Genomic DNA, 13,952 nt, shown 5'->3' on the forward strand with positions numbered 1-13,952 from the left:
TATGTCTAAAGGCATACAATGCCTTCCGTAACCTGACTTGCCTCCCATAAGTTAGTTGTACTTGCTTCCCAGAAGTTACTTTGAAGAGCACTGCCTCTGCTATTTTTAGAGCGCAGCCCTTTGGCGCCCGTTCCTGCGTTTTGCGTCGCCGTCGCCGTAAGCGTTGCCCCTCGTAACCAGCTTCGCAGCCCGGGCAGCGCGCACTCGCCCCCCCCCCCCCCCCCCCCTGTGGCGACCGCGGGTGTTCTCCATGGAGGAAGGAAAATAGTGTTCTCGGATTGCGGCGCGCTCCTGCCGCCATCGTTTACCGCTGTGTGTACCCTCCCCCCCCCTCTTTCTGCATGGCAGCGATGGTGTTCTCCGGTTGCCGAAGCACCGGCTCGCTATCAGTGGATCACGGTGCGTGCGTCCCAAGCCGAAACGCAGAGCGACGTTGACTCGACTCGCTAGCGGCGTCAGCGGCATCAGTCAGTCGCTGCTATCTCTTTGCCCCGCAATGTTCCTATGGGCCCACTCGCTGCCTCCCGCAACCTCTCGACAAACTAATTGCTCTCTTCATTTCTCCGACCACAAAGCTTCTTTCATGACAGTCCAGAGCTGTTAATGGAGTGTTTCATGAAGGAATATATGTGAAAAAAAAAACAACGTTGTCTGTAATCGTGCATACATGTCTTGCTCGAAATCTTTGCCTAATTCTATCGAAAAAGGTGAAAGAGCTGATTAGCTGCTCTCAAATTTCGCTTTAGGAAGTAACGTAATCGTCGGCAATTTTTTCTGTACAGTCATCAGTCAGTGGAACGGCGAGGAAACACTGACTGAAAATCGAGCATATATGAGCTAGAGAAGGTCGAAAATTGAAAAACGGCGAGAAGGCCGAAAAAAAAGGGGAAGTAAAAGAGTGTTGGGGTGCGAATGTTGCGTGATATCGCAGTGCATTAAATTTCATGTTGTCGTCCGAGTTATACAGCGGACCCCACACACACTTGGGGGTACTCGTCTTGGTCAACATTTAGCACGTTCTATATACACGCACCAGTTGTTATTGCACACACGTGACACAGCTGCAGCAAAGAGCTCTGCACTTTACGCGCAATAGTACATCGGTCATGTCTTAGACATGCCATGGCCCTCACGATACTCGATTATGTAATAATCTTGGTCGAATTTCAGTGTTCGTAAGTATGTTGTGCTTATGCGAGAATTGGCTTGGACAAAAAGTAGAATAGGGCGTTCTTGATACAGACTGGGCTCATTCCTGGATTTGAATCCCGCAAAATTTGGGTGAACCGTACAATTTTGTACGGTTCACCCGCAAAATTTGGGTGAACCGTACAAAATTCACTTCGCCTACTTCAAGAATTCAGTTTACCAATGTCAGAAACCGATTTGGCCAATCCCAAAATTTACCTGGCTTACCATCAAATTTGGAATAACTATGACAAGGTAGAACAGCTTCAGCTAATAAGGACTAGACAGGGAAGACGAGACATGTAGCGCTGACGTACAAGTGAAGATTTATTTTGTTGAAAATATTTTTGAAAATAAATTTTCAGTTGTAAGTCAGCGCGGCATGGGGGGGGGGGGGTCTCTTCATCCCTTTCTGGTCCCCGTTTAGATTGCGTTGTTCAGCCTTGTGATGGACCAACTAACCGGAGAAGTGTTATTCAAGTAATTGAGTTAACTATCCTAAAATTGACTTCGCCAATTCGAGAATTGAGTGACACACATTCGACCGACTTCGAGCCGTAAAAAATTTGGCTGGCCTATACCGAAATTGACTTTTTCTATTTTGGAAATTTTTTAGTTTATTTAAAAATATGCTGCGCGAAACTTTTGGCCCTAGAAGAATTGTGGTAACCCATGTCCAACACTGACTTGTTTACTCCCAAAATTTACTCTATCTCCAAAAAAGTTGGGTAACGTACTCCAAAATAAACTTTGCCCAACTCGAGAGTTGAGTTGACACATGTTCGGAACCAACTTGGCCAGCACCAAATGTGGATTTGGCTCACAGTCAGAATTTTGTTGACTCACCGCCCGTCGACTGCTGAATTAAGTTAATCCAAGTCCAAAACTGAGCTGGCCCCGTCAATGATTACCTGACGCACCCTAAACATTTAGGTCACCTACCCCCAAATTGGCTTTACCAGACTCGAGAACTGAGTTGACCGATGCTCGAAACCGACTTGGAACAACTTAAGATAGACGTGACTCACGCACGAAATTTCGGGGTCCACCAACAAAACCATATCGCTCAAGATCCTTAAAGAAGGATGTACAATCAAGGTTTGCGCGCTTGCACACTACACTACGTTGAATGACGCAATAAAACTGCCTTCCAAATTATTTTCACAGCATACCGATGGGAATTTTTGTTGCTACTACATGCTTCGACGATCCTGAATGAAATGCATTATGCGTGCATCAGAAGCGGCGTCGGCGTCCATCTTTTAACGTGATGCCCCTCCGAGTTAGTTATGAGCTTCCTTGTTATAACGCCTTGCAATAATGCAGGTGATAGCAGCTTATATTACTTTCCAACTGTCAACACTAAGCGAAAATGTAAACAAAAGCAAAAATAAGCAATTATGTAGAAAACGTAGGAAAACTGGTTCCCGTCGAGACCGAACAGCGGACATTTAAGGTGCAAGTCGAACTTGATAACCACTACAATACGAAACCGACTCGCCTCGACGTAGACGCCTTGTTTTATTAGCAATTCTTTCGCTGCTGCCAGTGACGCTTAAGAGCAGATTGTCATGAAAGTCTCCAGGCAGCCTTTTGCAGAAATTTTTCGCTGCTTTTAAGAAAACATTTTTTTTTAGCGAGAACTACAAGAATGAAGAACGAGAAAAATGTGCCACCAACTCTGGACATCAAGTGAATTCGTTGATATAAAACAAATATCCTTTACAGGTAAACTAAATATAACTAGCAAGCATTTTCATCTAAGTCGCATGCACAATGGTATTCTCTGATTCACGAGGTTTGATTATTTTTTGGAAAGGATTGCATTGGGCTTGCTGACAGAAGATTATCTTCTAAGGTGTACGAAAAAGGCTTCCAGAATTTTTCATTCTTTCTGGTCCGAATTTACTTGTATGACACGTATTCACTTATAAAGCGGCGCACAGTCTTGGTTATTGTGTTTGCATTGCTTGCAATGGGCCGCCAGGTGTCCTGATCATGATAACACTGCAACAACCGTTCTGTGCTCCATAAGCCGAACACTTATACGGCAAGTTTTACCGATGTAGCATTTTCCACACGTCAAAGGTATTCTGTAGACCGCATTGGTCCCGCAGGCTATAAACGGATCACCATGTTTTGTTTCCTTTCGATGACACCTCTCAGATATTTACAGAGATTTCTCAGTTTGTTCAGTGCAGTAAGCCCAACTGTGGCGTTGACTCTCGGCCATGCTTTTTAGGTGGTACGTAATCGGATGGACGTAATCCTTTCAAGCAAATATTTAAACATTTTGAACAAGAGGGTACCATTGCGCACACCGTTTAGGTTAAAATGCTTTCAAGTCATGTTTTATTTTCCTATATATGTGTTTTATGTCAATAAATTCGGTTCACGTGTGGCGTTTGTGATGTCCTGTTCTTGTTCTTCGTCCGTATTTTGCGCTAAAATCCATGTTTTCTAAATTTAAACACCAACAAGCCCAGGTTTCTGCTTTAAATCCTAATGTGGGCCGGAATGTGTCGCAGTGAGCGACGGAGGTGACTAGCGGCAGTGAAAGTCTTTACAAAAGACAGCCGCTTGAGCAGCGTTGTCAGTCGGTTCCGTAGTGTAGTGGTTATCACGTTCGCTTTACACGCGAAAGGTCCCCGGTTCGATCCCGGGCGGAACCACGATTAGTCTTTTGTTTATAATTTTGTTTTTATTTCACTTTAATTAGAACAATGAGTCACCGATAAAAAAAAGTTCCAGTTCAACACGTCTCGTTTTTTATCTTTAAATAATGCAAACAAGACACGTACGTAGACGGATATGCACGTACGGGAGTGGGTCTTGTTTGAGATGTTTTTAGAATGTTTTGTGACCGACTTGCTCAAGCTTCTATTTGGCTTATATTGGCTTTTTTTTGTTAATTCGTCAACTCAAGCATTGTGCCATTGCCTCTTTCGTTCTTCACCTACATTGGTAAATGCCAACGTTTCCCCAAAATCTCGGGCGAGTAATAATGACATCCAGGGGTTGAAAAACTTATTTTGTGTTAAACTACAAGCTGGACAGGTAGCTTTTAAGATGATGCAGTTCTCAAGTAAGGATGGCAATGTAATACGTTAAAATGGTCAAGGAATCACTCTATATTCATCTCAGAGAAAATTGTATTGCTAACAGCATAGTTAGGCAGGGAAGGCTTTTTCTGAGTTGTATACATGAACAGTGCTTTACCGTAATCAACAGAAATTTGCACTTGGTCACGTCATGTTAATAACTTCGGTAAGTCGTTATTTAACCGGACGTGATCCTCAGCAGTACTAATTTCTTTATGAAGCACACAATCGCTGGAGTACAGTGTAGTACAAATTGAGATGTTGGCGGCAATAAAATAACAAGAATCAAGAAAGGAAGAGGGCCTGTTCTGTGCGATGTCAGTACCCGTTAAAGAACCCCAAGTGGTACAAATGTCGGAGCTCTCCTCTAAGACATCCTTCCCAGCCAGGGTCACTTTGGAGCATTCAACCAAGAACCCAAGCGAAGCCTAACAAAACTAAACTTGTGATAATATAAAACAGGCCTTTCGTCCAAATGATCCTTCGAACGCAAGCCTAGTGTGAGTGAACAGAAATTGGCGCGTGGAAGTTCCATCTTGTAGGAAACCACAAGGAATAAAAAATTTGAACCTATAACTTCAATTATCACTAGCGCGAGTATGATGATTTCGTAAACGTAGTAATTCTCATCAAGTAATGATATTAAGCCATCTCCATTTTTAAAAATTCTTTTATGTTCCGCCCAGTTTACGCAAATCTTGACCACAACGAAGAATGAATTGTGCAGATAGTTTAGATTTGCGAATTTGGGAGGTAACGTCGATTAGGTTACCTCAAAAATACTAGCCTGAATTCTGGTAAATAAAAACAAACAAATATAAACGCTCTTATACACGTCTCACAGGAACTTTATATGCAGAACTTACCTTCAGAGCATTCAGGCATTCTACGAACTTTGTCGATGTGGTGTAGATTCCGTACATGTTGAGTATGCCGAAGTGCGAGACTCCTTGGCGCTGTAGCGAGACGACTGCATTCTTAAAAGCGCCCTGGCCGACGTCGGTGAAAAGCTGGTCGTTACTGTACAAGGAAACGGAAGACGCTTAATGTTTCTTCCAAGAGCAGACAAGACATGGCGTGTGCGTTTGCCTTCACTACACCACTACACTACACTACACTGCTTTTTAAACTACGCTTAACTACGGCGCAAATACTCAACACTTTTGGTGCGTTGTACTACGATAACGACTCATACTTCCACTTCTATAGTTATGACGAACTGCGGCATGGAGAGTCATCAGTTTCTAATATTCAGCTACGACGGTCTGCAACTGCACAACTCTCGTAGTGTAGTTCAGCGTGTGAAGAGGCCCATTCGCACTAAATTTTCTGATGTTGAACCCGGTGAGTGAGTGAGTGAGTGAGTGAGTGAGTGAGTGAGTGAGTGAGTGAGTGAGTGAGTGAGTGAGTGAGTGAGTGAGTGAGAAGACTTTATTTACACCGACGACATCGTGCGAAAGCGCAGTTTGAATTCCTCGCGCCAAGAGACGTGAACTGCTACGTCACGATCTGGCCGGCCAATCAGGTATAAGAAACACAGGATCCAAGCCGAGTGCTCGACTCTGGAATCAATATGAGTGCTTTCGCAATAAGAAGAGGGCTCACATTGACGCTACGTGCACGTGTCAGGCCGCGTTCAGTGTCGTGATGAGGTCCAATCGTGTGGCGTCGTTCATACTGTTCATACATGACATATAGGAGCTGACGACGTGGCAGTGTTCAAGAGGACCGAGAAATCTTTGCGCTGAGGCCCAAACTCGAAAGCTGTGTCACACCCTTAGTTGTCGCCAGTCGCATGCCGTGAGGTGTGGCTCTGTAGTTTAACTATTTTGCCGTCAATAGCCAAAACAGTCGTAAGGAGTAAATTGAATGCCATGGCACCGACTTTGTGTTACAAACCCATATCAAAATTACTGTTGTAACTTTAAAAATAAATATATTAGAACCTTATTCGATTCTGTTCTGCAGATATTTGATCCGTATTCGATTCACTTTTTAGCTGCGCTATTCATATAGGATACGGTCGGAACAGTATCATGCCCACACCTCGACTAACTGATCATCTAAATGAGCACGTAAGTGGTAGTTAGAAGCGAGTGTGCAGCAACTGTTCCAATAAAATACCGTTTATGGAAGATTAAAGAACCGAGAGGCAGGCATTGTGAAAGGAATGCGTTTCAGGAAACATCATGAAGTCAACCTCACGACCGCATAACTAACCCTCTTAATGAGCACTGTTATGCAAATCTATTGAAATAGTATTTGGTAAAGATGCCATTATTACTCCTCCATACCGAGGAAAGCTAAAATGGTTATGTCTAGATAGATTAAATTATTAGAAAATCATTCGGCGATCAAAACTTCTTTGTCCAAAACGAGTTGGGCTGAACTGACCTGAGAAAAACAGGTCAATCTCTCTACTTCGGTCACTAAACTATTGGAAGACGCAGTTCTCTGTCGCGCGTGTCAGTTTTGTTCACATTTTCTCACGCTTCAAACTTCAAATATAGCGCCTATCTCTAGCACGAACGGACGTCGTCATTTGCCGCTCTGTATCGTTATTCTTCATTAAAATATGCTTCCTGACTGCATGGACACAAGAATTCTATAACAACATTTTGTACGCGAATAAACGTATCTTTAAGATTGTTACAATGCGTAGCCCTACAAAAAATTAATAATAATAATTTGTTCAAAGGAAGGGAAAGGCGCAGTATATGTCACACTTGTCCCTGTGGACACCTGAACCGCGCCGTAAGGGAAGGGAGGAAGGTGGGAGCTAAAGTGGAAAGAGAGAAAGAGGAGCCGTAGTGGAGGGCTACGGAGTAATTTCGACCACCTGGTGATCTTTAACGTGCGCTGAATCGCATAGCACATGGATGCCACTCCGTTTCGCCTCCATCGAAACACAGCCGCCGGCGGTCGGGATCAAACCCCATCTTAACTATTGCACCACAGCGGCGGGCTATCCCTACAAGCTGCAATCGCAGATTTCACCGATGTCTGCGGGAGGTCGCTTCCCTCCCACCATCTCTTTATCCCTCTCTCTCTGTAACTTGAACAGAGGAAGAGAAACTGGCTTCGCGCGCATCGCATGGGTTAGTCAATGAAGAGCGAATAAGCGAGCAGTGCGTAACACAGCTGCTGCCTTCGCGGCCATCACAGGACAGTGTCGTTCAAGTGCGTTTTGAGTGAGCAATCACTTGACGCTCGAGCACCCTCAACATTTGCCTTTCCCTCGCGTGAAGTTACACATCAGCGCTCACAAATAGTAGACGTGTACACACGGTGCTCTCAGGGCCTCAGATCCCCATTCGCAGTATTGTGAAGCAGTTTGTGCTCATCTCTGCGCGTTGAAGAGAGCTCGTCTTCAAGCTCCCTGGCTCGGCGTTTGTTAAAGTGTAAAAATGCATGTAAAAGTATAGCAGAGGTAAATAGTGCTAGCGCGCCTTCATCACTTTGGTTGCTTGTGCAAATCGAGCGTAATCTCAGTTTTTTTTTTATTACACTTTTTGGTGAATTCTTCTCCCTGAAAGTGAAAGTGGAGTGTGCCATAGAGGAAGAAATGAAAGTAATTCACGTGGAGATCTTTGTGCCATAGAGGAAGAAATAAAATCGGTAAGATACCGCGCTGTTCAGGCTACAGGGTTTCAGCTATCGCGAGGTTTGTGTCACACTTACAGCGGCGAGAAAGAAGCGCCAATCTCGGTAGCCAACATCTGCCTTCCCACCGCCAGGAAGTGCTGCATGGCGGGGTTCGACCAGCCAGTGGGGTGCAGCTTCAGGTAGAACGACTCGTAAAAGATGAAGTCGCACAATCCATCCTCAGGAAGCGCGCTGCCCACAGAGAGCTCAATTCCCACCGTGCAGAGCAGCGGGTTCTGGACGTGGACAGCTGATCCTGCAGTTATTTTGACGGTAGAGACTTCAGTAAGCCATGATGCACTAGGCGCAAGAAGGTGCCTCATGCCGTCACTTCAGTATGGAACATTATTCAAAAGCTGCGTGGTGAAAACGATGGTGCGACAGAAACGAAGACCAAGAGAAAGACAAAAATATCGCTGCTTAACTTGTCACGCGCAATTCTTTCTGTTCAGCATCAATATCACACATGTTTCATCACTGCTAGTATTTCATCATTCGATCATTCTCGAAAAGGGTTCTACGACAGCGACAAATTAGAAAAAACTTTCCTCAACTTACCATCCTTATTACCCGTTTTAGATGTCATATCCAAAGACATGCTCGTCCTACACTGAGGAGAAGTTTTAGAAATATCACAGCGCTGACAGTGGTGTCATCAGAAGGTAATATGAAAGCGTTTCTGACTTACTGACCGTTTGGAAGCGGAGGATAAGACTAATTAGCGTAGCAACCTCGCAAGTCCGAATGACAAGGTAACGTCAAAGATTGCATTAAAGCTCCCACTGACTAAAATAAGTCCCTAACCCACTGGTACAACTTCTGATAAAGCTTTGAAATTACAAGTAAACTTAGAAGCAAATATAACAGGGTTGGTTACGATAATCAAACCTGCCTACCTATTCATTTCACTGCAAATGTCATGGCCCACCTACTATCTTTATAATTAAACCTATAATTAAACCTGCCTACCTATTCATTTCACTGCAAATGTCATGGCTCACCTACTATCTTTATAATTAAACCTATAATTAAACCTACTCACCTCGCTCATTGCTGCGCATTGTCGAGACCGGTATGAAAACATAACTAATAGACCTGTAGTCTGCCTCAGATCAAATTTAATGTCGACAATTATATTTAGGAACCAAATAAACGCGGCAAGATATACAAATATGTGCTGATGAGGGGCAGAAGGAAAGTATACGACCTCTTCAACTACTTCTTGAAACGTAACGGTATTCTGAACATGTAAAACCGGTGACAGTGTCAATTTTGACTACCACCTTTGACTGAAAGTTTAATAAACAGCATGTTAACTTGCCTGTGGAGCTATATAAATGCACAGTGAGCGAATGTCGCGGCGTATGGCAATATTACTTAATATCCAAGTGCAGTTAAAGTTGTCGCTACACAGCTCCTCAGCCTTCCATAGTGAGGGTGCGTTACAGTTCCCAGAGGTGGGGAATGCATCTCCAGTTGAAGCGGTAATATTTCTCTCATGATACGTAAATATAAACGAGCATGGTTTACGCGGTACCGTTTGCATACGCCAGAAGCGTTACGCAATATAAAGACGTATATAGTGCATTGTGCTTTGCTCAGTAACAACGTTGGAAATTAAGAACTGTGTGCAGATAACATCAAGCTGGTTCAAGTCACATGCGTACAAACGTATTTTGCTTCCCTGAGTGTCTGTGCACAGTCTTCTTACTGCTAAACTTTGCCGCTGCGGTAGTTAAGCTTCAATCTATAGCACTAATATGGATAAAGCTTACGTTGCGTTGTTGCTAATTTATTCGTCGACGGTACCACTGTACTCGTCGTTGTGGTAGTGGTGGTGGTGGACGACGTAGTGGCAGATGTGCTAGGCATCCTCGTTGTCGGTGGCGTCAATGGCTGCGTCGTAGCGCCCTTCGGGGTGGCAACGGTAGGAGAAGTGGCAGCCGGACTCGTGGACGGCTCTGTCGCTAACATGGGAAATGTGTAGCTTGGTTCGGCTACTACTTGCACTTCCGGTTGCGGGATCACAATCGGCAAATCTGTTCTTGGCGAGCCTAAGTGGCGCGGCTCTCCTGGCTCAATTGTGTTGGCGTCTTCGTAGATATCAGGTTCGCCTGGGATGAGGAAAGTCTCTTAACCTACCAGTTAGGCGTAAACACAGCGAAGAGTTATATAACCCTCTAGTTGCCATTATGGTGCAGCCAAGGTAAAACAGAAGCTAGCTGAACCACTCGCTGCTACATGGAGAGTTGAAAGATGGGGAAGGCGATAAGTTTCTCAAACGCTGCCTTAAGAGCGATTAAATTTCAGCTGTTTTAAAAGATTGTTTTCGGTACATAAGTGCGCCTTATAGTGTTGCTGTGGTAATGACTCCCTATCAAGAGATGTTACTGAAAAAGCTTTCGCATAGTTCTGAAAAATCCTGTAGAAGGAGCAGAAGAGGTTCAGAAGCCATTTTCGGTCTGTAGTAAGGACGTTAACTGATGATGACGCCGTGATGTAAATTACACTGGTTTGAACGAGATATATAGAACGACAAGAACGGTCATCTACGACTTTTTATGTTTGTTAACTTTATGTTACCGGCCACTGAGTTAAAATGAACCATCACAAAACAGCCTGAACGAGAATTCTGCCATAACCGTAATGATCAGTAACAGTATTCAGAAATCACTCATCAGCCTTTGCCCCTGTGCTGAAGTAGACAGTGGATGCAATACAAAGATTGCATTGCCTGCAATGTGTCACAGAAAGGAGCTGTGACATCGTTGTCATCGCGCTTTCAACGCATTTTACTTTTATGATGGTTAGGAATGGTGTTTATAACCCGACCTCACCTACTCACACACATACAAAAACACGCACAGATGTGCGCACACATGCACGCGAATGCACAAAAGCGACCATGTATGCGACTAAAAACAAGGTTGCCAACGGGCGTAGATAATTTGGCGCAGCATGCCAATGGTGGAACTGGCATCGAGCTCAACTTACTTCTCGTTAGCACGCTGAGGCTGACGGCTACGGCGACGAGGGACAGCACGATTCCAGAGACGCATCCGATGAGGCAGCACAGCTCGCTTTTACTCTCCCTGGCGAACAAAGGAGGAGACGGCACGATTTAGGCTTACTGCGAAAGCCTTTGACAGGTGAACCCTCAGAGTGGCTGACTTTATCACGCACTCGAGGTCTGGGTACCTCGTGCAATATATTGTTACTGGTGCCACGAGCCAGAGAAAGGAGAAATATGAAATGCAAGCATTGCTGCATCACCTCTCGAACAGCTGGAACACGCGTTTTCGGGATTCCCCGCCTAAACGAGGCCGCAGCAACCGAAGTTTAATGCAGTGCCAAAGCAAGAAAGCCACCGTAGAGGAGATGACCACAAAATAAGGCGGCAGGCAAGTTAATTTGTCAGTAATCTTAATATCATTGTCATTACCGAAACTGATTTGATGTAAATTCTTGTACTAACTGCAAAGCTATTCCGTGATTGTCGACGCGAATAAATTGCCTGCTTTTATCGGGATGTTGATTGCGCAATGGGAGAAGAGAAGCAAAAACTTCTTCCTCCCGCAAAGCAAGGAACGATGATGCCGTATTGCAGGCATGGCGTTTTACGGAAAGCAATACGCCAACTGTGAGTACATGCACATATGCACAAACAGAAAGTACATGGGAATTATGAATTTTTGACTCTGGTTAAAGTGTATTACAGCTTAGGTCGTACGAAGAAGATTTGTGCATTGCCTGTGGTAGGAGTGAAGTGATGGCGCAGAGGTGAGCATCGTCCTGCCAAAATTTGGTGCTGCTGTTTTGAATTCTCATAACCAGTCAGAGACATCGAAAGAGTTTAGCTTTGACGTCAGGATTCTGAGATCGTGCGGAAGATATATGCATAGTAAGAGTGTACCGATCGGCGTGCGGTTCGGAACTCTGGAACATACACTCAACTGCTAAACGAGCCGTTTGTTGCAGATTCGCGCAGGAGTTTGCAAGAGAAACGAGGTGAGTGAAGAAGAGGCTTGGGACTGGGGGCGCGCGGAGGAACCCCCACATGCCGCTAAGCGGAGACTCTGAAATACACAGCGTTCAGCAGGTATACAAGGTTTCTTCGAAGTATTTTGCATTGTACCCTCCCAGAAGAGAACGCGACCGCAGGAACGTGCTTAGCTGATTTACACAGGCACGCCGGTGTAAATCACTGTACACACTACGGAAAAGGCCGAAGTGAACTACGAAAAGAACGTCTTCGACGTTGCTAAGCAACGCTTTCATTCAGCCGACAATTTTTGAAAAAGTGACTTGCATCGTAGGACGGCGAAAGTGGCTTGATACATCTGTGTGAAAGATTTCCAGTTGTTCCAGAAGATGTCAACTGCCGAGCCTATTCTTTCTGGTGTCGACAGTACCCCTTCGAAGCCTGAACCTCTGTTCAGTGAATCCCCGCTCGACATGAATGCAGAGCATGTCACCGAGCTTAAAGGTGCACAAGAGGAATGTTCTACCGAGTTCACGCCTCTGACCGACTTCCCGTTAATCTAGCCCTAAGGTATCATCACGGCAAGCCCGTTACATAGAGACAGTGCACAGAGTAATTGACCGGAGTGATGAATTCCAGTGGTTTCAACGCGCTACTAGCAAGTCACCGAGGAATGGGTGGCTTAGTCTTCGATACCCCTTTTCCGAAACTGTGAACTTCAATTGGAGACCGATTGAGACTACGGAAGGGCTGAACAGGTAACACCAGTTAAGAAGTATGCAGAGGTTCCCGAAGAGTTTTTCAACGATAATGTTGACGGGCTACCTGCGCAATGAATTTCAAACGGGAGAAAGTTTGTGTGTCCCTTCTTACGTGCTCACAGTGGGATCCTCCAATGGAGGCAAGCCTGTCAGCCTGCTGAAATACGAGACTCATAAGAGGAGTTCATGCGAGAACACCAGAAGGTGGAACTGGAAGCAGCTGAAAAGGTAATTGTTGGATATCAGCGGCTGAAATAGCCAGTGACGGGAAGGAGTTCTCAAGAAGTGCTTTGGTTTGGGCAAGTTGGTTCATAGCTGACGTTGATTCTGATGACGGCAAGGGATAAAAATGCAAGGGTTTGCGCGAATAAACCTCAGTTGAAAGTTGGCGCCTGTCCTATTCTTTTCGTGTTCCGTTTTGTCCTCGTCCCTTTCGCGCCGTCCTCATAATCAACGTCAACAGAAAGGAGTACTTAGACGACTTCGAAGAGCCCTGTCCTGCAGCCTTCCGTATGAAACTGCAAGAGCAGGAAGCCGTGACACTGAGCGTAACCGAAGCGCAGGACGCTGTAAAGAGTGTATAAAGAGAAGGCGCTACGAAAAAAAGTCCAAGTTAAGAACCCAGAGCTCGCCTCCGATGTCCCGAAACAGGCATGGGAAGTGTGTCCTGTAACGCGTCGAGCGCTTGTTCAGCGCGCACACTTGTTGAGGAAAGAGGGCCTTGTCGAGAACCCTGGAAAAGTGGCGGTCACCGCTTCACAAGCACAGCCAAGCACAGGAAGAAAGAAAGGTCACTGAACAGGAAAAGAATACGCTGGAAACTACTCAGTGAGTGTCACAGCTGTGGGTGCAGAACTGTGGGATGCAGCTATAAGCTTCCAGCTTCGAGCTAAGGTAGTTGTATGAAATGCATCCCACCTCAGACCGCGGAGCTTGTTGCAGATTCGCCCATTAATCTACAGGCAAACCAGGTGAAAGAAGAAGAGGCTTGGAACTGGTTGCGCGCGGAGGAGAGAGAGAGAGATTAAACTTGAATTGTTTAACGGAATAGCGCAGGTGGTTTCCACAGTCCAGGATACCATTGGCCTGGGCTGTCTCCAGGGCCCTGGTGAGCAGGCTGCGCGCGGAGGAGACTGAGCACCATGTTGCGATATTGACAGTCGTGGGATCAGGGATTAAAATCCGTTGGAGGCAGCCTGCTGCTTGCCCTTCTTCGTTTACATCGTTAACAGCGGTGGTGGAAATGAGCGGCTCGAAAAATATTTGTTTGTTTTG

At 45.2% G+C, this 13,952-nt stretch overlaps 1 non-coding gene across 1 annotated transcript; it reads left to right on the top strand.

Annotated features, from left to right (window-relative positions):
- Positions 1-3,787: 3,787 nt before the first annotated feature.
- On the top strand, positions 3,788-3,860 carry TRNAV-UAC (transfer RNA valine (anticodon UAC)). Its single transcript has one exon. It is a non-coding gene; the product is annotated as a tRNA-Val (tRNA).
- The last annotated feature ends 10,092 nt before the right edge of the window (positions 3,861-13,952 follow it).

Source organism: Amblyomma maculatum, chromosome 5, assembly GCF_055883805.1.
Source record: "Amblyomma maculatum isolate TAMU_Amacu chromosome 5, ASM5588380v1, whole genome shotgun sequence".
NCBI classification, from domain to species: Eukaryota; Metazoa; Arthropoda; class Arachnida; order Ixodida; family Ixodidae; genus Amblyomma; species Amblyomma maculatum.